The following is a 27,117-nucleotide window of genomic DNA, read 5'->3' as shown; positions in this document are numbered from 1 at the left end:
TGGTGGGCGCACAGGGGGCTCTCGCAGCTCTCTAGCACACTTCCCCACACAGCATTTCCCAGGAAAACTTCGCCATATTTTCACATCCTTTTCTCGTAGCCAAGTCTCCCCCCATATCCAAGGAGCAGGAGGAGGAGGAGCGAAGGTGGAAACAGGGCTCAGCTTTCCCAGTGCGAAGTCAAACAATGAGATCAGCCCTGCTGGAGTTCAGTTACGCTCTGCATTCAGCAGTGGAACCAAGGCAACAACAGGAGCCGCTGCAAGGACTCACTGCCGGCACTGCCACTCACTGGAGTAACGGTTCATCGTCACATGTATCCATATAAGTCAGGGTGGTTAGTTGCTGATTTATTTATTTATTTATTTATTTATTTATTTCGTTTTATTTGTTTGGCTTTATTTCTACTACTTTTAAGTTGTTTTTTTAAAAAGTTTTGATCATCCAAAATATTGAATCTAATTATAACTTTTTACATAACAAAATGATTTTTATTTATTACTCAGATACTGTGCAGTGTTTGTTTTCCACATCATTTACTCTATTGAATACCTGATGGCATTTTGATGTTTTTCCAATAGATGTGTCATGCGAGTAAAATAATATTTGAAAATACATTTATCATGAAAGTGGAAGCCATGCAGTACTAGTGACATAGCAGGTATGTAAGAATGCTGGTAAATGAATTCATTGATAGCACCATTCTTAGTGGCATCTTTATCATATTTTGTGATTTATTTTTTTGAAAGTGATAATATTGCACCAATTCAGAAAGCAAAAAATGCAAATTTCACTTGAAACCTAGCGATATGGCAATGCTGGGACAGCCCTGGGGAAAAGTCCTTTCCCAGCAAATTATTTCCTTTTAGTCAATTTCACATTTTGCCCATCCAGCTTCTTCACTTTGCAGAAAGGATCGGCTAGCTCTGACTGTCAGATGAGGGAAGGTTCTGCTAGGGTTGGGAATTACATGCTGTTTCTTTGGAATCATCGATGGGATGGTTCCATTGGCTGGTGTCTAACCCTGCGAAGGTGAGGAGCCAACATTTCTTAACCATCGCTAGATTTCCGATAAATTTAGGGAGCCAGAGACAGCAGGGGCTATGATTGTTTCAGGGAATCCTTGCGGGTGGCGGCTATGTGACGTATGTGGGGTGGGTGTGCCGTCAGTGGTGAGCTCACTGGCAGCTTCTCATCTGGCCTGTCACTGACAGGGACAGATGTATCGTGCCTTGGAGAGAGATAAAGTATCAACCAATCAGCTTCTAAATGTTATTTTTCAAACACAACCTATAAAATACATGAGCTGATTGGTTAGTACTTTACTGTATCTCTCTCCAAGGCATGATACATTTAGCTCTCAGAGGTTTAGCACTTCCGATCGTGTTTATGACCAAAATTTAAAAGGACTACGGCCCTCATTCAGCAGTGATCGCATTTGTTAAGCTGCATGCAGGCAGCTTTGCAAATGCGATCACTAAAAATGCAAATGCCATAGAAAGTATTAAACACCTCCTTACTGCATATGCGATCCCAACGCTGTGACCGGCGTCGTAGCCTGGGATCAACAGCGTGACCAGTGGTCATGATGTTCCTTGCAACTGGCCAGCTGAGTAAGCCTCAGCTTTTGCTGACCATCGCAGGGGGCCTTACAAGGACAAGAAATTTGCATCTCTAGACGCAGACCTTGGCCTCGACACTCCCGGAAAATGGGGGCAACAGCCCCACATTTTAATCAACGCTGGCCATCCCGGCACCTCAAACGCGACAGGCAGAGGCTTACAGAGGGCTGCCTGCGATCACGCAGAAACTGTTCTGCACAAGCGCAGAGCAGGTCCTGAGCAGTTTCCCGATAATCAGGAAACTGTGCAGGTGATCGCTTGTGCGAAAAAGGGCCTATGATTTTATTAGCAAAACACCGCTAGTAAAAGCATTGACCTTTTACATTTCGGCCATTAACACCATCGGAAGCACCAGATTTTAGAAGTTGATGCTTAGTAAATTACCTTCTCAGAGTTAGTGTCGGATTTTTGGGACTTGGAAGTCAGTCAAATTGGCTGGACTTGTCATTTGTCAGGTGTTGCTGCCGCTGCATGCTGCTGACTCCAAGGGGCAACAGCTGTCAAAGTGACAGACACTCTGGTCAGCCAATCATCAGCAGCACACAGATCAGGGGGGCAGGCTGGCTGACAGCTGTAGGCTGGCTATTGGCGAATAAGCAGTGAGTGATAGTGTCAGTTACTCACTGTATGCCTGCTATGATGGTCCCTGTAGTGGCAGTTGGATGTAACATCATCTGTGCGAGGTGCAGCAGAGCGAGAGGAGTATGAGAGACTATGGGGTCTATTCATAAAGTAGAGAAAAGCCCTGTTTTGTGTTAAACGGGGCTTTTCTCTGCTTACCGCAATTCACAGAGCGGGTTACCATGACTTCTCCAGCGGCACCTCCGCTCCGTGCCGGAATTGCTTCACCATACTTTAGTATGGTTAGTGCAATTCATGAAGGAGCTTTCCGCTCCTCCGTGGAATTCTCAGGATGGCGTAACATGAACTGCGGTGCGGTAATTGCTGCTCTCTGTCCGCACATGGCTCTAGCTCCGCCCCCTGACCTGTCAGTAGGCGGCGCATGCGCAGAGGGACCCGCCGGATGACTCCGGTCATCGCAGGAGGGGACAGCATCGCTGGAGCCCTGGACACTGCAGCGCTACGTCGGAGAGGTGAGTATACGTGAATTGCTACTTATACCAGCTATACATCGCATCAAACCGATGCGATGTATAGTGATAAGTAACAATTCTTTTTAATTTTCTTTATGAATAGACCCCTATGAGTGAGGAAGAGGACAGAGATAAAAATAGAAATTGAGGAGGCTGAGTGAGGAGGGGTGGACTAAGAAAAGAAAGAAAAAGATGTGAGACTGTAAATAGCTAGTTTACTTCTATTTAAAAAAAAATAGAAAAATCTGTTAACATTGATGTTCCTGAACCAATGTTTTGTGAGCCAAGTTAAAAACATTGGTAATACCAATGTTTTCTTAAAGGGTCCCATCCCTAGTTTCTGCTGCTTGTTCTGCTCAGCTACATGCTCTCCCTAAGCAGATAATGGGCTGCTACTTCAGGATGTATGTAGTAGCCTGGAGAACTGCCATTTTCTGTTCTCTGCGTAATAGAGTTGAGGAATGAACATTGGATGCTGATGGTTTCCGATCTGATGGAAGTACTTTTTCAACGGATTTGTGGGTAATCAATGTTTGTCAAGCATTGAGGTGGTTTTCTGAGGGTGTAGTATGGTATGCCGGCGGCTGGGCTCCCGGCGACCAGCATACCGACGACGGGAGCCCGACCGCCGGCATACCGACACCGTGGCGAGCGCAAAGGAGCCCCTTGCGGGCTCGCTGCGCACGCTATGGGCACGGTGTCGCGCTACGCGCGCCACACTATTTTATTCTCCCTCCAGGGGGGTCGTGGACCCCCACGAGGGAGAATATATGCCGTGTGTCGGGATTCCGGCGCCGGTATACTGTGCGCTGGGATCCCGGCATTCGGCAAACTGAAGACCACCCGTTTTCTGATGCCCATCCGATGACTTGCTTTGTCTTTTTTCAGCTGCAGACACCTGGAAGTGGTGTCCGATGCTCAGCTAATGTGCGCATGCGCAAAGCTCTGATCACTTCTGTGAGTGCACACAGTATAACGGGATGCGGTCAACATCCCGCTGGACGGGATCCCAGCAATCGAAATCCCGACGCCGGAATCCCGACCGCCACAATCCCGACATATTCTCCCTCCGTGGGTGTCCACGACACCCATAGAGGGAGAATATAATAGTGTGCCGAGCGTAGCGAGGCACCGTGCCCGCAAGGGGCTGCGTTCCGCTCGCCACCCCTGTCGGGATTGTGTGGTCGGGATTCTGGCGTCGGTATTTTGACCGCTGGGATCCCGTCCAGCGGGATTACGTACTGATCCCCAATATAACCATTATACCATCAAATGGTTTAGCCACCACATTGCATCATTTGATGTCAGAAGGCTGCAGCCATTTGATGATAGACTTCCAATGTCCATTCCTAGAGGTTAGTTTTCAGGATGTGCAGTTTTGTCAATTTGGCATTAAAACAGCCCCTATGGGAACATGAGGAACCACAGGAAATATCTCCAATATTGGCTGCAGTCCCCTGAACACACATTCATAAGAAACTTACGGATGGAGGTAATGAAGTCTGAGTTGGCCGGAGGTGCGGGTTCCCAGCCAAACTCAGACGTTATTTTATAGCAGCAATCATTTACGAGGCATGGCTTTGCCTTTTACCTGATTGCTACTTTAAAAAAAAAAAATCCAAGTGCGTTTTGAAATGTGTCTGTGAAACCAGCCAGTCATTACCGAATTGAAAAATGACAGTTAGGAGCTGACTGGCTGGAGCGTTATCATCTTGCACTTATCACTGCTTTATCACTTCTCCAGGCTTAATACATCTGCCCCAGTGTACAGCAGGAATGTATTAATAATCACACTTAGGGACGGGGACTCTGATAGAGGCCGGCCCTGCAATGTGTTTAGTAAAATGATTGCTGATGCGATCACTTTACTATATGCTGTGGGGCCCTCGGCGTGCTACTGCGCATGCACTGTGGTCAAACTGTGCAGATGTATGTGACCATTACCGGCAAGAAATTTTACAGATTACTTGCCTGTTAAATTGTGCATTATGTAGTCTGTAAGCTACAATGGCTAACACCATTTAAAGATGGTGGGACAGATGTATTAAGTCTGGAGAAGTGATAAAGCAGTGATAAGTGCAAGGTGATAATGTTTCCCTCCTGAACTTTGTTAAGACCCTTGATATATTTGAAAGTTTCTATCATGTCTCCCCTTTCCTTCTCTCCTCCAAACTATACATGTTAAGATCTTTTAGCCTTTCCGGGTAAGTTTTGTGATGTAGGCCATGCACCATTTTAGTTGCCCTTCTTTGTACACTCTCTAATGTATTTATATCCTTCTGGAGATAGGGTCTCCAGAACTGGACACAGTATTCCAGATGGGGCCGTACCAATGACCTATACAGTGGCATTATCACTTCTTTTTTCCTGCTACTGATTCCTCTCCCTATGCAACCAAGCATCTGACTTGCCTTTCTCATTGCTTTGTTGCATTGCTTTCCTGCCTTCAAGTCAGTTGAAATAATTACTCCTAAATCCCTTTCCTCCTCAGTAGTTTCCATTATAGTACCCTTGATACTATACTTAGCCTTTGGGTTTTTGAGACCCAAGTGCATGATTTTGCATTTTTTAGCATTAAACTGTAGTTGCCACGTTCTTGACCATTTCTCAAGCCTACCTAGGTCACCAATCATTTGTTTTACCCCTCCTGGTGTGTCTACCCTGTTGCATATCTTTGTATCATCTGCAAAAAGGCATATCTTCCCTTCAATACCATCTGCAATGTCACCAACAAAGATATTAAAGAGAATTGGACCAAGTACAGATCCCTGGGGTACTCCACTGGTAACATTTCCCTCCATAGATTGCACTCCATTAACTACGACTGTCTGTTTCCTATCCTGCAACCAGGTTCTTATCCATTTAACTGATTTATAATCCACCCCCAGGCTTTCAAGTTTATTTAGCAGTCTGCGATGTGGGACAGTGTCAAATGCCTTACTAAAGTCTAGATATGCTACATCTACAGCTCCCCCTTGATCTATTATTTTTATCACAGAGTCAAAAAAGTCAATAAGATTTGTTTGGCATGATCTCCCACCAGTAAATCCATGCTGTTTTGGATCCTGTAAGTTGTTTGATTTAAGATATTCCTCTACTCTTTCTTTTAATAGTTTTTCCATTACTTTCCCTACTACTGATGTAAGGCTTACTGGTCTGTAGTTACTTGCTTCTTCCTTGCTTCCACTTTTGTGCAGTGGAACTACATTTGCTCTTTTCCAGTCCTCTGGAATAGCAGCTGTATTTAGTGACTGGTTAAATAATTCTGTTAAAGGTGTAACCAGCACATCTTTTAGCTCTTTGAGTATCCTTGGGTGTATCCCATCTGGTCCCATTGATTTATCTACTTTTAGTTTTGAAAGTTCTGTTAGGACCTTCTCCTCTGTAAATGTATTTTCATCTACCTTATTTTTATGAATGTCCTTGCAACTTAACTGTGGCCCCATCCCTTCTTCTGTAGTAAATACTGAGCAAAAATAATTATTTAGGTGATCTGCTATTGCCTTGTCTCCCTCCACCAAATGCTCACTCTCTGTCTTAAGTCTTATTATTCCTCCATTTGATTTTCTCCTTTCACTTATATACTTAAAAAAAGTTTTGCCCCCTTTATCTACTGACTGGGCCATTTTCTCCTCAGCTTCTGCCTTTGCACGTCTGATCACTTTCTTAGCATCCTTCCGTCTGTCCAGATACACCTCTTTGTCGTTATTATTTTGAGTCTGTTTGTATTTCCTAAAAGCCATCTTTTTTGCTTTCACACTAGTTGATACTTCTTTTGTGAACCACACTGGCTTCCTTTTCCTGGTGCTTTTCCTAACCATTCCTACACTGCGATCAGCTCAGCCCATTTTGTTCCTGGTTTGACGTCACAAACACGCCCTGCGTTCGGCCAGCCACTCCCCTGTTTCTCCAGACACTCCCGCGTTTTATCCTGGCACGCCTGCGTTTTTCTGCACACTCCCAGAAAACGGTCAGTTTCCGCTCAGAAACACCCACTTCCTGTCAATCACACTCCGATCACTTCAACGATGAAAATTCTTTGTTCGGACGTGAGTAAATCTACTAAGTTTTGTGCTAAAATACATTTTTGCCTTAATCGCTCCGTTGCGAATATCGGCAACGAGCGAACAACTCGGAATGACCCCCAGAGCTTGGTGAATTTCACTATATGGGCAGCTACTTCAATCACAAATAGATATCTGCTATGGCACCCCTACCAGGGACGTGCAGTCTGGGGCAGGTCCGGATTAAGCCCTGGGGGTTCCCGGGGCACTTAAGACATGGGGGCCCCGATGGAAGGTGGGGAATGTAGATTAAATTGTGCATACCGCCCAACATGTCCCATTCCAGGAGGGACAAAATGCTCTCTACCACTTAATATATGATTGGTGTGACCTGTGTTGAACTATTTAATTGATAAGAAAGATACTTCAACACAGGTGATTGCAAATTAAGAAGGAAGTCCAGGTAGAGAGCATTTTTTTTAATCCCTCCTAGAATAGGTCACGATGGGAGGTATAGATTGTGTATATGAAATTTAAACCAATGATGTATATTAGTTTTAACTAATAGTTTAACAATGCCTGGATACTGTTTTTAGCTCCACCTAACTGAAAGACAACTATTTTATAAACTTTTCTTGTAGTGGAACAATGACAACTTCACCTTAAAACACACACAAAAAAATTAAATAATTTACCTTGTCACATGCAAGAATAGCAGCAGCCTCTGTACTACTTACACACTGGGACAAGACTCAGGAGCACTCCCTATGTGTGTCTGTATCTCTAGACACAAATGGTTTAGTTGCATAACAGTTTACACAGGACTCGGACACCCAGGAGGGTAGGAGGAGAAGCTGGGATCCCTGTGTTACTTATAGCTCTCTCCATCCTCCTATCTCTCCTCTGGTCAGAAAACTCAGTCGGTAGCTCTACCTCAGGCATGTCCAAACTGCGTCCCTCCAGCTGTTGAGAAACTACACATCCCAGCATGCTCTGACACAGATTTAGCTTTCTCTGACAGGAAAACTGTGTCAGGGCATGCTGGGATATGTAGTTTCACAACAGCTGGAGGGCCGCAGTTTGGACATGCCTGCTCTACCTGCATTGCCTACTGTCCTGCTCGCATTCTGGCTCTTGGTTCTGCTGCTGCATAAGAGGAAAAGCTAGTGATGTCAGTGTGCTCTTGCCGGGGGGAAGGGGGGGGGGGGGTCCTGACAAAGGGGGGCACGGGGAACAGTATGCCCTGCATCCCCCCTTAATCTGGCTATGGTCAGGGGAGGCGCCATTAATGATTAAAATAATACAAAGAAGATACTTATGACACATTATATGTCATAAGTATCTGCTTCATATTATCTGAATTATTTTGACATTTCAATTGTCTTTGGGCGGCACGACAGCAGTGCCTCCCATTGTCAATGGGACAGGGGCCAAAGCGGGGGGCGGGACCATGCCGCGGGCTGTAAAAGTCCATTGAAAATAAATGAAGAAGCGGCACCTACTAAAGTGCCGCTGTGACACAGGGACGTGCTTTCACCCATGAAAGCACGCCCCTGTCAGTGAGGAGTATGTGATTGGCCAGCGGATCCGTCACTGGAGGTGGGGGCATAGCAGCGGCGGTGTAGGCATAGCGGCGGCGGAGATGCATGGGGCATTAGTTGCAGGTCTAGTTCCGAGAGTATCCAGTGCCTGCCTGCCATTCAAAATGGCGCCTTTGCGTAATTTTTAAAATTCAAGATGGGCGCCGCGAGCCAGTCACGGCTCGCAGCGCCATCACCCCGTCCACCCTGGCTGACTGTCAGCGCGAGGGAGCGGCTGTCAGTCCGATGGCGGAGGAGGATCAGAGAAGACCTCCTGAAGGCAGAAACGCTGTGGAAGTCCAGGTGAATATTTCAGAAGCCCTGGGGAGGCGGCGGCCATGAAAAAGAGCTAAAAGGCCGTCGCTCCCACCATGTGAAGACGTCGGAGTAAGAAACCTGGAGCCCTGGGAAGGCGACGGCCATGAAAAAGAGCTGCCCCAGGTGAAGACCCTGTACAATAAAACTTTTTTTTTAAAAAGGGTCTTGTTTTTATTTCAATATTTTCTTTACAGGAAGACTCCAGGTACTTAATGTCTGGGCATGCAGCCACTTGTAGTTTTCCAAGTTCCGTCATGCTGGGGCAGGCTTGCTGGGTCCTGTAGGCCACCTGTAAAGAACAATATTATCATAGCATGAAACCCGCACCCACCGCCACCAGGGGTGCGGGGCATAGCACTGGGCTTTCAGCCCAGTGCTGGTTGTTGTTCAGGAGGGGGGACCCTATTTTTTCTTTTTAGTGTCCCCACTTTCCGAGGAATTCCAGCCCTGGGCTGACTGGTTTGGGAGTAGTTAATGTGATGACAGTGGGACCCCACACAGAGTGTTCCCCCTGCTATGGCATTACCCTTCCTGGCTGGTTCAGCCTGGTGCTGGTTGTAGTTAAATAAGGGAACCGTACGCTTTAAAAAAAAAAATATATATGTATATGTATTATATATATATATATATATAGGAGGGGGGATTTATTTATCAGCCATTGCCTCCCCAGCCACTGACCTCACCGCACGTCACTGACCCCTACAAACATCCAGGGGATGCTTAAGGGGTGTTCACATAACATACATGCTTTGCAGTGGTGTAATCTCTACTGTGATACTCATACAGGAAACTGATCACATCTTTCTATCACTGATGCCATATTATAATTATGACAATGCTCATTTTGTTTCACAAACAAGGTCACAGTTGCAGCAATATTTGTCCTAAATATGAATTTGTGTGTAATGTGAAGTGCTGAATATTGTAATCAAGTGACAGCAATTGTATATATTTATTTCCTTAAATGTAATCGACTTACCATTCACTTATCATGCTACTCCCTGTATAACTTTAATTTATTACCCTTAAAATGCTCCTCTAATAGGATTCAGGACCAGGGGGCGTGATGCAGAGCTGGACACAGGGACGACATTGGACGCAAGCGGACAATGTTTTCAGTCTGCGCAAGCATCTGAGACACACTGCGCTTGCCTCCCGATGGTTACTGCTCTGACACTCGGAACAATCCAACTTTAGTTGGGGAGTATTCATATCCAAATTGGAGGAAGGGTTTAGGGGGTAACAAAAGTAATTGGGCAACTGACTCAAAAGCTGTTACACGGACAGGTCTGGGCTATTCCTTTGTTATTTATTCTTCAATTAAGAAGTCCAAAGGCCTGGAGTTGATTCCAAATGTGGCAATGGCATTTGGAAGATGTTGCGGTGAACCCACAACATGTGGTCAAAGGAGCTCCCAATGCAAGTTTCTGCAAAACAAAAACAATCCATCAGAGCGTTAGTAGGAATATTACGAGTGGCCAAATCCACACTTTGGTACAATTCTGAGAAAATAGAACATACTGGTGAGCTTTGCAACACAAAAAGACCTGGACATCATTAGTGGATGATCGCAGGATCCTTTCCATTGTAAAGAAAATCCACTCTACAACACTCTTCAGGCGGTTAGATATATCATTATCCAAGTCTCCTCTAAAGAGAAGACTTCATGAGAGCCAATACAAAGTGTTCACCACAAGGTACAAACTCAGAGGCGTAACTAGGGTTTTCGGAGCCCAGGGCAAGATGAAGAGTGCCCACCCAAAAAAAACCACACACCAAAAGAAGTATGTGCGCGCGCCGAAAAAAAAATGGGTGTGGCCACGTAGCACAAGGGGTGTGGCCACTGAAAATGGGCCATGCCAACATGACTATCACCTACCCCCTGTGTCGCCTCTCAGCACACTATCACCTACCCCGTGTCGTCTCTTAGCACACCTTCATTCAATTTTTGCACAGTACGCATGCAGAGTCCCCTTTTTACACAGTGACAGATACAGCGCCCCACAGTGCCAGATACACATTGCCCCACAGCGCCAGATACAATGCCCCACAGCGCCAGATACAATGCCCCACAGTGTCAGATCCACAGTGCCAGATACAGCGCCCCACAGTGCCAGTTACAATGCCCCACAGTGCCATACATGCCCCACAGTGCCAGATACATGCCCCACAGTGCCTGTTACATGCCCCACAGTGCCAGATACATGCCCCACAGTGCCAGATACATGCCCCACAGTGCCAGTTACATTGCCCCACAGTGCCAGTTACAACGCCCCACAGTGCCAGTTACGTGCCCCACAGTGCCAGATACATGCCCCACAGAGCCAGTTACATGCACCACAGTGCCAGTTACATTGCCCCACAGTGCCAGATATAAGACCCCCCCCAGACCTCCCCGGTCACTCACCGCTTCCTTCCCTCTGTGCTATGTGAGGGGAGGAGAACGCAGCGCCTCTCCTGCCCTTCAACGCTCCGGCAGCGGCTATGTGATCTCCGGCGGCGGCTATGGTTCGTTAGCCAATCAGAGCTCGCGGACCGGCAGCCAATCAGGAGCCGGTCCGTAAGCTCTGATTGGCTAACACCGCCGGCTGCTGGCAGCGGCGGTGAGGACATTGAGGGGAGGGAGAGACGCTGCGCTCTCCCCCCCTCACATTGTGGCCTGACGGGGGCGAGTGGGCATGATGTCCTGGCCGCCGGCAGCGCCCCCTTCTGCTGGGCCTGCCAAGGCGCCTGGGCCTGCCAAGGTGCCCCACTCACCCTACCCTAGTTACGCCTCTGTACAAACCATTCATAAGCCTTAAGTCTAGGCCAGATTCGATTTTGCCAAAAACATATCTAAAAAAGCCAGCCCAGATCTGGAAAAGAATTATTTAAACAGATAATACTAACATCAATCTTTATCAGAATGATAGGAAGAAAAAAGTATGGTGAAGGCTTGGAATGGCTCATGATTTTAAGCATTTTCTGGAAAACACGGTGGTATGTTCCTGCATGGCTTCCAGTACCACTGAGTCACCCATTTTTATTGATTATGTGACAATAGACAGAAGCAGCTGGATGACTTCTGATGTGTATAGAGATATACAGTACTGTCTGTTTAAATTCAGTTGAATTCTGCTAAGGTGATTGGACGGTGCTACACAGTACAGATGGACAATGACCCAAAACAGCCGGCGAAAGTAATCCAGGAGTTTTTTAAGGCAAAGAAATTTAATATTCTGCGGACTAATCAATCACCTGATCTCAACCCGATTGAGAATGCATTTCACTAAAGATGCCCATACACTAGGAAGAGGTATCGCATGCGCTCCATCGCATGCGATACCCCTTCATCTTAACGCTAGCCACCAGCAGCTCCTGGACTCACGATGTTGTGAGTCCAGGGAACCTCACTCACAGTGTGCTAACGTTAGATCACATAATCGCAAGCGATAGGGCCAGATCTTACCCCTGCCTACGACCCCTAAGAGCGCGCCTCTGATGGCATTCATAAGTGGACCACACACGATGCGGCCCACTTACTTGCGATAAGTCAGCCCGATGCGTCAATATCGTGTCAAAAGGCTCCATATCGTCCTATGGTGTGGGCACCTTTACTGAAGACAATACTAAAGGAAGAAAGACCCACAGACAAACAACAACTGAAGACATCTGCAGTAGGGAGGCCAATCCTGGGCCTTTTTTTAAATCCCGGGTATCAGGATTGAAAAAAGATCAATCCCAGGATTCCCGGGATACCCGGGAATGGGTTGAAGACCCGCCCAGCCCACACAAATACTATCGTGGGTGGAAGCCAGGCTGCAGGTGTCAGACTGCACAGCGTGACCTCTGACATCAGGTCACGCTGCGCAGTACGCACTGCCAGGGCAGGGGGAGCCAGGCAGTGTCTGAGCCTCCTGAGGATGCTCAACGCTGCCCGGCATTTAGGGGCAGGTAAATCCTGCAATCCCCGGGATTGGAGCTTCCAATCCTGGGGTTGAATCTTGGACGTTTTTTGGCCTAAATGCCGGGATTGACCTCCCTAATCTGCAGTAAAGGCCTGGCAAAGCATAACAAATGAGCAAACCAGCATTTGGAGATGTCCATGGGTTCCAGACTTCAGGCAGTCATTGCCTTCAAAAGGATTCTCAACATTATAACGTTATAACTAGAAACCTTTAGCAATGTAAGTGGGTGTGGTATGCGTGACCGGTGGACAGGAGACCACCGGTCAGCATACCGACGCCGGTATCCCGGCAAGGGAGGGGGGGTGCGGATGCAGAAAGCCCCTTGAAGGGCTCGCTGCGCTCGCCACACTGCGGGCTTGGTGGTGGAAAAGTCCCTGTTGGACGGCATGCCGACTGTCGTAATTGTGAGGGGGCAGGATGTAGGGGGAGGTTATGTGACTGTCGGTCTCCTGACCGCCGGTCACATGACTACATCCCATATAAGTTGTGGTAAAATGCTCTAAAAAAATAGTTTTAGAGAGTTTATCTCAAACTGTCACGAGTGTAAAAATTTACACTTGTGTCAATAGGTTAAAGATAACATTTCTATAACTTTTTTTTATTACATCTTGCACTGATCAGGGTTCCAAGTTACAATGTAATAGGTCACATTTTGCTGACTCCTTTGGTGCCAAGAATGTTCTAATGTATCTATTTTGTTACATTGTATTGTGCTATTAAGTGCTTATTGTAAACACTTTCAGAACGTGATACAATGGGTTTCAATAGTATTTATTTGAACTGACATCTTTTAGCCATCAAAATATGCAAAGTGCCCTGTCTTTATTGTATATTGCCTTTCCATGTATACGTTCTTATTAGCGTTCACAATGTTTTGTATACATAGTTGCCTAGCAATGGTCACACTTTGCTGACGTCCTTTCGCAGCGAAGCCCAGGCCGGTTGGGAGGAGGAAGCGGCTAGCACGCATGGAAGTTGGAGTATTTATAGGTTAGTGGGCTTACTGTTTGTTTTGCTTTGCTGATCCTGACGAAAGTGCAATAAAAGTGCTGAAACGTTGACATACTAGATGCTGTTGTGAAATGACTTTTGTTGGTCCGGAGTGCCACTGTTTACCTTTTTGTGTGTATGTGTATATATATATATATATATATATATGTACATATATATATATATATATATATATATATATATATAAAAATGGTGAAAGAAGCGCTACTACCACACAAATTCAATATGTAATAAATACCAACACAAATCTTAACATATAACAAATAATAAAGTGACAAGTTATAAATGTCCTTATAAGGCCTCTCTGTATTTTTGCACCCCAGATAAGGTGGCAGCAAATGCGTTTTCAGGTGACTTATATTCCTGTAAGTGCGGATATGTAATGTTCATAGGTGGTAAAACTTTTGCGCCTTCAGTGCTTTTTACAGTTAAATGAAGTTCTTATATGCGTACCAGAAATACCAGAAAAATTTGCCTGTAATAGGTCTTTCTTGGGTATTCGTCCGCTATCCCTTGTAGCAGTGTAGATGTGCTCGTCAAATGCAGTATTTAAATACACAGGGAGAGGAGGAATGTGTCAGTATCATGTACTGTCAGAATTAATAAAGTGACTTCGTGCAATCACAAAAAAGTGGCAAGTGCCCAGTGCAAGGTGCAACTTTGTTAAAAAATATTATAGCAAATCGTGCTTGAGCGATAAATAAATTAGTAAATAGTGAGTGTTTAGCAAGAAAAGGGTAGTGGTTTATGAGACAACTCACTTTTTTTTTACTTCCCTATGGTTAAGGGTTCAGGTGTCCACCGGAGTTTCCACAGCCATACGCTGTACCCTACTGTCTTCCTGCAGCACCGCAGAGCCGGGGACACAGGGATACGGGGACCTCGCTTACTCTCTGACCCCCGGAGCACTGCACAGCCCAGCAGCCGCTCCAGCTCACCGCCCAGCAGTCAGTCCCTGTGCCCGTGTGTCCCCTTTGATAAAGCAGCAGTTAGCTGTGAAACGCGTCAGCTGTGAGCCTGTGTCACCTTTTCACAGAATATTCATCACCGCTTGGACCTCTGTGGACTCTGCCAAATAGCGCTGCCATTTGTACCCACATCCATATAACAAGGACCGAACTTCATTACAACTACGCACTACTGGTGAGGACTTTCCTGTTGTATTGCCACACTACTGGGACAGACATTCCTCCAGCGTTGTTATAACAAGCATTCGGCCCGGAGATTGTGCAACAACCCCAGGATAAGGGACATTCAAACCGTGCGGGTCCCATGGGGACATTGGATCAAGCGGCAAGTGATTAATCTATACATATGTATGGTAACTATAAGCTCATTAGTGCAGTGAGACCTATTTCATTTAAATATTTTATTGTAATCTAATTTTAATTCATTAAATATTATTGTAATTTTAACGACAATCCATCTCAGTCAGCGCTGTCTCATTCCTGTTTTTCTTGTTTGTATGTATGATGTTATAGGTGTGACTAGCCTATCTAGACAGCTGCTAAATACACATTAATTGGAGCTATAGCTTGAGCGCCCCTTCCAACCCAGTTGGTTATTTCTGTTCATGCAGAAAAGGAACCCTAACTGACGGGCAGTGTGGTGAGTGTAGGGTTACTGCTGCTGCTCAGTATTGGCCGGAAGCTTAGCATCACTCCACTGCCTCTGAAATATATACATTGACGCAATTATTCAAGTAAAAACATTGATCCAATTAGAAGGGATGAATGTTCGGTGGCCAGCATGAAAAGGCTATGTAAAAGAGTGATAAGAAGATTACCATAGGCAAGAAATGTGGAAGAGGTTGTGACAATAGTTATGTAAAAGGTCGCAACACAAGTGTCAAAAGGTCCAGTTCCCAAATCCAAAGGTCAGCATCTAATTGTTAATCGTAGTGAAATCTCCATGAATTAGTAATTTGTGAGGTCTCCCACAAGTATCTTCCCATTACTTGCCTCATTGTCTGACTTTCTCTGCTACTTTAATCAGTCTACTGCAGTCATGCTGATCACAAGTCATACCGAGGGCTAATCTGGCTGGACTGAAGAAACGCTATTGTAAACTAATGTCATCCAAATGCTGGCTATGTTACAGGACACATGTGTCTTTGGCACACATTCATTTGTATTCATGCCACGCTTAACAACTCTGCCCCTTATATTCACTGTGCTGAGGTGGCCTGGAGAAGAGATGAGCACCAGCTTTTCAAAGGAGAGACAATATATGAAAGACTAGTCAAGATGAGAGCACTGCTCCAAACTAAATGAGCCTTAGGAGCCTATGTATTAGTAATCACATCAGTGTTGCGATTATTAACATTCCGTCTAGCAATGGACTTTTTCATTTTCCCCAACAATGTCCCTGCTATGTACTAACGGTAGCTCTCAGGGACAGTGGTAGCGATAGCTGTTGTCCCTGTGAGTTACATATTGGAGGAGACTCGTCATATTGAAGGAGTCTTCCACATTTTTTAAAGATTTCTCCTAGGAATCTGACACTGCGAATGAGCACAGTGTCACTTTCTAGAGCTGGCCCAAGGCTGCGAAAAGGGATCATAAGATCCTTATCCTGCTAGAATGCCTCCATAGGCATAAAGCATTTTATGCCATCTGAGGGGGATATGTGCACCTTATTCATTTACATCTCCCTGTATCTATAACACACAATGCTCCATCCTCCATGCAGGGGTCTTGACCTCACAGACACGTACTACAGTAAGATATTATTATTTATTATTATTACCAGTTATTTATATAGCGCACACATATTCCGCAGCGCTTTACAGAGAATATTTGCCCATTCACATCAGTCCCTGCCCCAGTGGAGCTTACAATCTAGATTCCCTATCACATGTACACTCACACACATTCATGCTAGGGTTAATTTTTTTTTTGTTGGGAGCCAATTAACCTACCAGTATATTTTTGGATTGTGGGAGGAAACCGGAGTACCCGGAGGAAACCCACGCAAGTACGGGGAGAATATACAAACTCCCCACAGTTAGGGCCATGGTGGGAATTGAACCCATGACCTCAGTGCTGTGAGGCAGTAATGCTAACCATTACACCATCCGTACTGCCGGTTATTATTGGTTATTTTATTTCTGTGCAGGGTAAATACTGGCTGCTTTATTTTTACACTGCAATTTAGATTGCAGATTGAACTCATCACACCCAAATCTAACTCTCTCTGCACATGTTATATCTGCCTCCCCTGCAGTGCACATGGTTTTGCCCAACTGCTAAAAAATTTCCTGCTGCGATCAACTTGGAATTACCCCCATAGTTAGAATAAAGGTGCATACACACGGTGAGACCCTTGCTAAGTGCCAATTTCGACTATACTTTGTACTAGATAGTACACTAGATAGTCAAAATTGACTTGCCTGCACAGTCTATCTAGCCTTACGATACTGATCCCGCAGGACCGTGCATCAGGATCGAATTAGTATCGCAAGTGGCATAACACCTTGCGATTTGCACTAACTTTCCTTCCTATTTTGACTATATAGTCAAAATCGAAAGCATTTATCTTACCGTGTGTACATACCGTTAGAAGGATTGCTACACAGGAGTAAATAGCTTATGTGTTACATGTTGCTGGTACCTAAGGTTGTGAGACCCAGTTTCCGGAATGGTATTCTGAGCAATGTATATTTAAAATACATGGGGGCAGGAAGGTAAATGAAAGTTATTATTTTCTAGGTGTAAGTATAATCAATACTGACATAATGACGGCATTGCCAGAATGTTGAAATGGTGAATATCGACAGTCGGCTTGTTGTTGACATTTCTAATGTTGACATTCTGGTGTTGACATCCTGAATGTTGACACAAGTTAAGTATCTGAATATGGTATGGGAGGTTTGGTGTTTGAATCCTTTGCTTGGAGTAATGTGGCATTTAATTCAGGGACAAGCCAATGAAGGTTATTATTATGGTGCAAGCACATACTGTATAATTCCAGATAGCTCATACTATATAAATATCTGACTATGGCACATGTGGTCTGGGGTTTGAATCCCCTGCAGAATGAGCTGTGGTGTGTGTATTTTAATACTGAGAAAGATGTACATTTGTATGTTGTTTTAATGTATTTATGGCCCTCATTCCGAGTTGTTCGCTCGCTAGCTGCTTTTAGCAGCATTGCACACGCTAGGCCGCCGCCCTCTGGGAGTGTATCTTAGCTTAGCAGAATAGCGAACGAAAGATTATCAAAACTGCTACTAAATAATTATTTGTAATTTCTGAGTAGCTCCAGACCTACTCACAGATTGCGATCAGCTCAGTGCGTTTAGTTCCTGGTTTGACGTCACAAACACGTCCTGCGTTCGGCCAGCCACTCCCCCGTTTCTCCAGCCACTCCTGCGTTTTTGCCTGACACGCCTGCGTTTTTTTAGCACACTCCTGGAAAACGCTCAGTTACCACCCAGAAACGCCCCTTTCCTGTCAATCATTCACCGATCAGCAGTGCGAATGAAAATCGTCGCTCGAACACCAGCAAATCTAAGTTTTTTGCTAAATAACTCAGCGCATGCGCTCTGCGTACCATGCGCAGTTAGCAACAAATCACAGCATAGCGTAAATCGGCAGCGAGTGAACAACTTGGAATGACCCCCTATATTTGAATTGTAATTGAAGAATTAGGAGGAGTCATGAATAAAAAGGGGGGGGAGTCTATAATTGCTAAAATGCCCCTTCTAAAAGAAAAGTGTACGTCTGCCCCAGGGTCGTCAGTCAGAGGTTGAGCCGTTCGGAGGCCTGGCTGTGCAACTCTGCCTCCCAGCAGAGGCGGATTTAGACCTCATGGGGCCCTAAGCGAAATACCGATTTGGGGCCCCCCTACCTCAAACAATCCATAGCACTATATTTTTGTTCTGACTTATGCCCCCTTACATTACAGATGGAGTTCTGTCTGTGCTTGGGCCTATCACCGCGTCTGGGGTGCGCACGTGTCCGTGACACGCACACGCCCCATTCACTAGAATGAGAACGTCTGTGTGCACTCCTGGCGGGGCAAAGTAGCGACCAATCAGACAGAGAGTGCCCCATAGAGGTACTGAAGGCGCGCGCAAAAACAATTGGGTGTGGCCAATTAAAATGGGACGTGATACACAGACATATGCCCCCAATAGTGCAGTGCCAGATCCACAATTGCCCCCACAGTGCCAGATCCACAATTGCCCCCACAGTGCCAGATATACAAATGCCCCCACAGTGCCAGGTATACAAATGCCCCCACAGTGCCAGATCCACAAATGCCCCCACAGTGCCAGATCCACAATTGCCCCCACAGTGTCACTGTGGGGGCAATTGTGGATCTGGCACTGTGGGGGCAATTGTATACCTGACAGGTATACAAATTCCCCCACAGTGCCAGGTATACAAATGCCCCCACAGTGCCAGATAAACAATTGCCCACACAGTGCCAGGTATACAAATGCCCCACAGTGCCAGCCAATTGCCCCCACAGTGCCAGGTATACAAATGCCCCACAGTGCCAGCCAATTGCCCCCACAGTGCCAGGTACACAAATGCCCCACAGTGCCAGGTATACAAATACCCCCACAGCAGTGCTGCAGCTACTTACCGCTGCTGCGCTGCTGCTGGGGCAGAAGCTGCTCAGAACGCGGGCGCGCGGCTATGTCTGGCGGCGTGTAGGGACTTCAAACTAGCCGCCGGTTCGTGAGCCAATCAGAGCTCGCGGACCGGCGGCTCCTGATTGGCTGCCGGTCCGTGAGCTCTGATTGGCTCACGAACCGGCGGCTGGTTTGAAGTCCCTACACGCCGCCAGACTTAGCCACGCGCCCGCGTTCTCCTCTCATGATAGCTGAGACATGCTGCCGCCGGACTGAGCGGCAGCGTGTCTCAGTGACACAAATGGGGGGCCCGCTTCGGGCCCCTTGTGACCCGCCGGGCCCTAGGCAACCACTTAGGTTGCCTAGCGGCAAATCCGCCACTGCCTCCCAGTGCTCTGCTTGACTGGACCTCATGTTGTGCATACTGGGGCAAGCTGGAAGCTGATTGAGGTTCCAAAGGAGGATGCCAGAAACATTGCTGAATTGGGCCTGTGTGCTTTAATTGTCAGGACCAATTATTAGTCCCAGTCTGACACTGAGTCTCATTTAAGAAAGCGCAAAAGTCCAAATTGCAATGCAAATGATGTTAAAGCATCAATTTTTATGTGGAAGCAGCTTTCTATATGCACTTTGGACAATATAATAATTAGTGATGAGCGGGTTCGGTTCCTCGGGATCCGAACCCCCCCAAACTTCACCCATTTTACACGGTTCTGAGGCAGACTCGAATCTTCCCGCATTGCTCGGTTAACCCGAGTGCGCCCGAACGTCATCATCCCGCTGTCGGATTCTCGCGAGATTTGTATTCTGTATAAGGAGCCGCGCGTCACCGCCATTTTCACTTGTGCTTTGGAGATGATAGCGAGAGGACATGGCTGCGTTCTCTCAGTTTCTGTGTTCAGTGTGCTGCAAATATCTGCTCAGTGTGCTGCAAATATATGTGCTCAGTGTGCTTGCTAATATCTGTGCTCAGTGAGCTGAAAATATCTACGTTCTCTGCCTGAAAAACGCTCCATATCTGTGCTGCATTGTAGTATATAGTAGGAGGACAGTGCAGAATGTTGCTGTGACCACCAGTATATATATAGCAGTACGGTACAGTAGTCCACTGCTCTACCTCTGTGTCGTCAAGTATACTATGCATCCATACCTGTGCTGCATTTTAGTTGTGCGCAGTATATAGTAGGAGGGGACAGTGCAGAATGTTGCTGTGACCACCAGTATATATACAGCAGTACGGTACAGTAGTCCACTGCTCTACCTCTGTGTCGTCAAGTATACTATGCATCCATACCTGTGCTGCATTTTAGTTGTGCGCAGTATATAGTAGGAGGGGACAGTGCAGAATGTTGCTGTGACCACCAGTATATATATATATATATATATATATAGCAGCACAGTACAGTAGTCTACTGCTCCACCTCTGTGTCGTCAAGTATACTATGCATCCATACCTGTGCTGCATTTTAGTTGTGCACAGTATATAGTAGGAGGGGACAGTGCAGAATGTTGCTGTGACCATCAGTATATATATAGCAGTATGGTACAGTAGTCCACTGCTCTACCTCTGTGTCGTCAAGTATACTATGCATCCATACCTGTGCCGCATTTTAGTTGTGCGCAGTATATAGTAGGAGGGGACAGTGCAGAATGTTGCTGTGACCACCAGTATATATATAGCAGTACGGTACAGTAGTCCACTGCTCTACCTCTGTGTCATCAAGTATACTATGCATCCATACCTGTGCTGCATTTTAGTTGTGCGCAGTATATAGTAGGAGGGGACAGTGCAGAATGTTGCTGTGACCACCAGTATATATATAGCAGTACGGTACAGTAGTCCACTGCTTTACCTCTGTGTCGTCAAGTATACTATGCATCCATACCTGTGCTGCATTTTAGTTGTGCGCAGTATATAGTAGGAGGGGACAGTGCAGAATGTTGCTGTGACCACCAGTATATATATAGCAGTACGGTACAGTAGTCCACTGCTCTACCTCTGTGTCGTCAAGTATACTATGCATCCATACCTGTGCTGCATTTTAGTTGTGCGCAGTATATAGTAGGAGGGACAGTGCAGAATGTTGCTGTGACCACCAGTATATATATATAGCAGTACAGTACAGTAGTCCATTGCTCTACCTCTGTGTCGTCAAGTATACTACAAAAGTTCAGTAAAATGACCCAAAAATCAAAATGAAAAGCGTCTGATGAGAAGTGTAAACTTGCCAATATGCCATTTACGACACGGAGTGTCAAGGAACGGCTGAGGCCCTGGCCTATGTTCATGGCTAGTGGTTCAGATTCACATGAGGATGGAAGCACTCATCCTCTCGCTAGAAAACTGCAGTGCCACTCCTAGATGGGCCAGGTGTTTGTATCGGCCACTTGGGTCGCTTAGCTTAGTCACACAGCTACCTCATTGCACCTCTTTTTTTCTTTGCATCATGTGCTGTTTGGGGACTATTTTTTAAATCTGCCATCCTGTCTGTCACTGCAGTGCCACTCCTAGATGGGCCAGGTGTATGTGTCGGCCACTTGGGTCGATTAGCTTAGTCACACAGCTACCTCATTGCACCTCTTTTTTTCTTTGCACCATGTGCTGTTTGGGGACTATTTTTTAAATCTGCCATCCTGTCTGACACTGCAGTGCCACTCCTAGATGGGCCAGGTGTTTGTGTCGGCCACTTGGGTCGCTTAGCTTAGTCACACAGCTACCTCATTGCACCTCTTTTTTTCTTTGCATCATGTGCTGTTTGGGGACTATTTTTTAAATCTGCCATCCTGTCTGACACTGCAGTGCCACTCCTAGATGGGCCAGGTGTTTGTGTCGGCCACTTGAGTCGCTTAGCGTAGCCATCCAGCTACCTCAGTGCAAATTTTAGGACTAAAAATAATATTGCGAGGTGTGAGGTGTTCAGAATAGACTGGAAATGAGTTGAAATTATGGTTATTGAGGTTAATAATACTATGGGATCAAAATGACTCCCAAATTCTATGATTTAAGCTGTTTTTGAGGGGTTTTTGTAAAAAAACACCCGAATCCAAAACATACCCGAACCCGACAAAAAAATTTCAGGGAGGTTATGCCAAAACGTGTCCGAATCCAAAACACGGCCGTGGAACCGAATCCAAAACCAAAACACAAAAGCCGAAAAATTTCCGGTGCACATCACTAATAATAATGATGTTCAAACTCCCAAAGGTGACACCTGTGATAAAACAGTCCCTTTGTCCCCACAGTGTTATAATGAGTTTAAAGGAATAAGGGCCTAATTCAGACCCGATCGCAACAGCAAAGTTTTTCTCTAATGGCCAAAACCATGCTGCACTGCAGGTGGGGCAGATGTAACATGTGCAGAGAGTGTTACATTTGGGTGGGGTGTTATCAAACTGAAATCTAAATTGCAGTGTAAAAATAAAGCAGCCAGTATTTACACTGCACAGAAACAATATAGCCCACCTAAACCTAACTCTCTCTGCACATGTTATATCTGCCTCCTCTGCACTGCACATGGTTTTGCCCATTAGAGAAAGATTTTGCTTTTGCGATCAGGTCTGAAGTAGACCCTAAATGTAGCTGAACTGAACCATGTTTTATTACAAAAATGCAAATATGACTTAAGAGGTTGCACCTGAAGGAGCACATCCTACTTTTATTGAACTAGTTTCAAATACCAGGGAATCCACGTCCAACTTACTAAGCACTTGGCAGACAAATCACCGCATATTAAAAGGCAGTTATTGGCCATCATTTTTAGTAGCCATAAATTAACTTTATGGCTTTTCCTTATAGAAGAGCGATTTGTTATTTGTGATGGTGGTAGGGGGTGTATTAGGTAGATTAATGTTTATATAGTAGCCCCTATAATCGCTGTAATGTATCTATACTGTGTTTGGGGTGGGTGCGGGGGGTTGTTTGGTAGCTTAGTTTATTTTTTATTTTTTGGGGGGGTTTCTTCAGGTTCAAAGTGTGCCTAGTTTGCGGTTAACTTATGCAGGTAGAGGGCTATGGGTGGGTACATGTTGTGTTCCTGGTTGTTTTTTTTTTTTTATAGAAGTAATGGGGGGTGTCTTGATGGGTTGGGTATGAGATCCCGGTGGACAGGATGGTGACGGTCAGATTAGTGATATTGAAGCTCCCGATGGGTCAGTTAAGGCTTCTCCGGACCAGCTTGAAAAGTTCAGAGAGAAACATCTTGATCCCAAGTTGCAGCAGGTTACCTGTACCAAGCAAATTCCATCTGCTATTGGATTGTACGGCCATACCTCAGACTGGAGTAATCATCTCGGACCTGCTGGGTAAAATACCGGATTTTGAACTTTGCCAATATTTGCATTCTGCACAAATCAGGTGTGTGTTCCGAAAGATTGGGGTTATCCATAGCCCCACTGTCCTGAATGAGGAGTTAGAATTATTCTGGGTTTTTTTTTAAGTAAACTGTTTTTATTGCGACAATAGACAAACATGTTGTACAACAAATTTCTGACAATAGGAGACAAAATCATTGCAGGTCAAATATAGCAATAAATCATAACTTAGTCTCCTAAAATATAGAACAGCGTTGTCTATTTTCAATCTTAAGCAAATATATAGAGATAACATTATGATAAGACAGCGGAAGAAGAAAGATTAAGAAAAAAGAGAAGGAAGAAAAAGGAAAGGAAAGAATAGAGGGGGGAGAGAGGGTAGAGATGCAAAAATTAGGAGTAGGTAAGCTTATCCTAGATGAGCGAATGGGCCTCACAGTAAATTAAAGGAGGGGTAAAACCGGTAGGTGGTCTGAAATGTGCTGAGAAATTATCAGGATTATTAGTGGGAAAAAATCTAAATAGACATGTAAGTCCGATATACAGGTGACCCCTTGAAGTCATACCAGGGAAACCAAGTGGCTGTAAAGTTAATGGATCTTCCCAATGAGAAGGAGATAAGGTCCTCCATATCGAAAAAGTAATCAATCCTGTTAAACCATTGTTTGATCGAAGGAGGTGAGGTTGACCTCCAAAGAGTCAGTATAATGGCCTTAGCCGCATTGCTAAAATGTCTCAGTAGTGAGCTCTTGTAGGTGTGGGCATCTACCGAAGTGAAGTTGAGGAGCCAAAACTCCGGGTCTTTAGAAACTACATCTCCCATTATCAATTCTGAACATTTAAAAACTTCCATCCAAAAGGAAACTATAAGAGGGCATTCCCACCATATATACAAAAGGCTCCTCGGGGCTCCCCTACATCGCCAGCAAAGGTTCGAGAGAGTAGGAAACATCTTGTTAAGCACCAGAGGGGTCCTGTACCATCTATATATGAGTTTATAAAGAGTTTCCATCGTAGATAAACATAAAGAGCTTGCCTGGGTATTACGGAATATAGATTCCCAATTAGATTGTATCGCCAACCTTGGCATTTCCTTCTCCCAAGAACTTATGAAAGTAGAGGGTTGTGGGAAGAGGTCTTCTATGATAAGCACATAGATTTAGGATATGGTGTGTGTGTGGGAGGTCGAGGGGAAACGCACAGTTTTTCAAAAGCGGTAAGATTTCTAGTAATGTCAGAGAGATTCTTGGAAGATGTCAAGAAATTATGAACCTGAAGAAATTTCCAAAAATCGGGATTTGGTATATTCCAAAGAGATTGAATATCTGAAAATGAAAGCACCCTGCCTGAACTTACCAGCTGACCGACTCTGAAAAGCCCAACCCCTGCCCATAAGATGAAGGCCGTTCCATGAAGACCTGGAATAAATTTAGAATTAGAAAGAAAGTTAAGGGTGACCATTTGGAGGATATGTGGCCCTTCAGCCGACGCGTGTTCCATAATTTAAGCGTGGGGGAGACTGTGGGGTGGGAAACCTTCGGGAGGTTGGGAAGCCACGGCGTGATTTCTATGTAGTGTGGCAGGCCTTTGCTCGTGTCCATTCTAGAATTCTATTTAAATGTACAGCATGGTAATAGCTGGGGATGTGTGGCAGCTGCTGTCCTCCCTGGTGTTTTCTCCGAAATAGTATGTCATGTTTAAATCTAGGTGTGTTGCTGCCCCAAACAAATGCTCGGATGAGATTCTGAATATCTTGAAACCATTGAGGAGGGATGTGAATGGGGAGGGTTTGGAGAAAAAAACAATATCCTAGGTAAGGCATTAATTTTGACTACATTAATTCTACCAAACCAAGATAATCGTAATCTCCTCCACTCTTGGAAGTTTATGCGAAGCGTTTTCAATAAAGGGCTAAAGTTTAGAGGAAATACTTTAGACAGGTCGTTGGAAAGCAGAACCCCCAAGTATTTTAACTTATGGTCATGCCAAGTGAAAGGGAAGGAGCATTTCAAACCCGCAACCACATTAGGAGAAGTAGTCAGGTTCAGTGCAATGGATTTGGAATAATTTATCTTAAAATTAGAAAGGGCTCCGAACCTATCAAATTCCGACATCAGGTTGGGGAGTGAGGTGACCGGGTTTGAGATTAGAGCGAGTAAATCGTCGGCATATAAAGCCAGTTTGTATTCATCCCCCCTCCCTAGCAGACCAGAAATATTTTGATTAGCCCTTATACTTCTAGCTAAAGCTTCCATACACAAAACAAAAAGTAACGGGGATAATGGGCATCCCTGTCGTGTGCCGTTTGAGATAGTGAAGGAGTCAGATAAGGAGCCATTCATTTTAATTCTGGCGAAAGGGGTAGCGAAGAGAGACAGAATTCTATGGAGACAGGTGTTGCCTAGCCCTAGATGTTTCAAAATACCAAGCAAAAAGTCCCAGTCCACCCTATCGAATGCTTTTTCAGCATCAGTTGATAACATGATTGAGGGGGACGTGGATTGGTTGGCATAGTGGATCATACTAAGCACCTTAGACGTGTTATCTCTGGCCTCGCAACCTAAGACAAAACCAGCCTGGTCCCCATGAATCAAATCCGGCAGCAATAGCTTAAGACGATTTGCAACTAGTTTAGCGAAAAGTTTTATATCTATGTTCAGCAGCTAAATCGTCCGGTAGCTAGAACATAGACTGGGATCTTTACCCTCTTTGGGCAAAACTGTGACATGTGCTTCAAGGGATTGAGAAGAGAAATGCGATGTTTCTGAAATGGTGTTGAAAGCTCTTGGAAGGTGCGGGGTCCATTTCTCTTTGAAAGCTTTATAGTAGGCAATAGTAAACCCATAAGGACCCGGGCTTTTGCCATTAGGCGAAGAAACAATTGCTTTCATGACTTCCTCGGTAGAGAAAGGAGCATCCAAGCCATCTGCATCTTCTTTGGACAGTGCCGGGAAGTCTAGGGATCTCAAGAAGCCAGATATAGCTGCTCGATGGGATAGTTTATCTGCCCTCCCATTCGGCCCAGAAAGATTATATAAGGTGTAATAATAATCTTGAAAGGCTTTAGCAATTTTAAGAGTCTCATTTTGGGGCTGGCCTAAACTATCTTTAATTGAATGAATGAAGGTAAGTGCGCGTTGCTCGCGAAGAGCCTTGGCCAACAATTTCCCGGGTGTGTTGCCCCATTGGTAATATCTGCTTCGGCACTTTCGATAAGAAAACTTAACTCTGTCAGAGAGTAATTTATTCAAATCGGCCCGAGCGGCCTCGAGATCAGAATAGGGTTGGGGGGTTTGGGATTTTTTATGTAGAGGTTCGAGGGATTTTATCTTAGATAATAAGTCATCTCTAATTTTTTCCCCTCTGTGTTTTTATGGACTGAGCCCAACTGAATACACACCCTTCTTAGAACACATTTATGCGCCTCCCACACAGAGATTTTGGAAACATCATCCGTGTCATTAGTGCTAATATAGGAGACTATAGCAGAGTCAAGTTGAGAGCGACATGTCACGTCTTGCAATAAAGTGTCGTTAAAGCGCCATGACCATTGACGTCGTGTACCAGACGGTAGACGTATTGTAAGATTAACCGTAGCATGGTCAGACCAAACAATATGCCCTATTGAAGAGTCAGAAATTAAATGTA

General features: G+C 45.2%; 1 long non-coding RNA gene across 2 annotated transcripts; it reads left to right on the top strand.

Annotated features, from left to right (window-relative positions):
- Window positions 1-62: 62 nt before the first annotated feature.
- On the top strand, window positions 63-14,995 carry LOC134886831 (uncharacterized). Of its 2 annotated transcripts, none has more exons than XR_010170919.1 (4): window positions 63-335; window positions 580-659; window positions 13,450-13,553; window positions 14,611-14,995. It is a non-coding gene; the product is annotated as an uncharacterized LOC134886831 (long non-coding RNA). The 2 variants fall into 2 exon arrangements; XR_010170913.1 differs by having other exon boundaries at window positions 14,362-14,995.
- Window positions 14,996-27,117: the final 12,122 nt, after the last annotated feature.

Source organism: Pseudophryne corroboree, chromosome 1, assembly GCF_028390025.1.
Source record: "Pseudophryne corroboree isolate aPseCor3 chromosome 1, aPseCor3.hap2, whole genome shotgun sequence".
NCBI lineage: Eukaryota > Metazoa > Chordata > Amphibia > Anura > Myobatrachidae > Pseudophryne > Pseudophryne corroboree.
The sequence above is the reverse complement of the archived record's forward strand: the minus strand, read 5'-3'. Positions and strand labels throughout refer to the sequence as shown.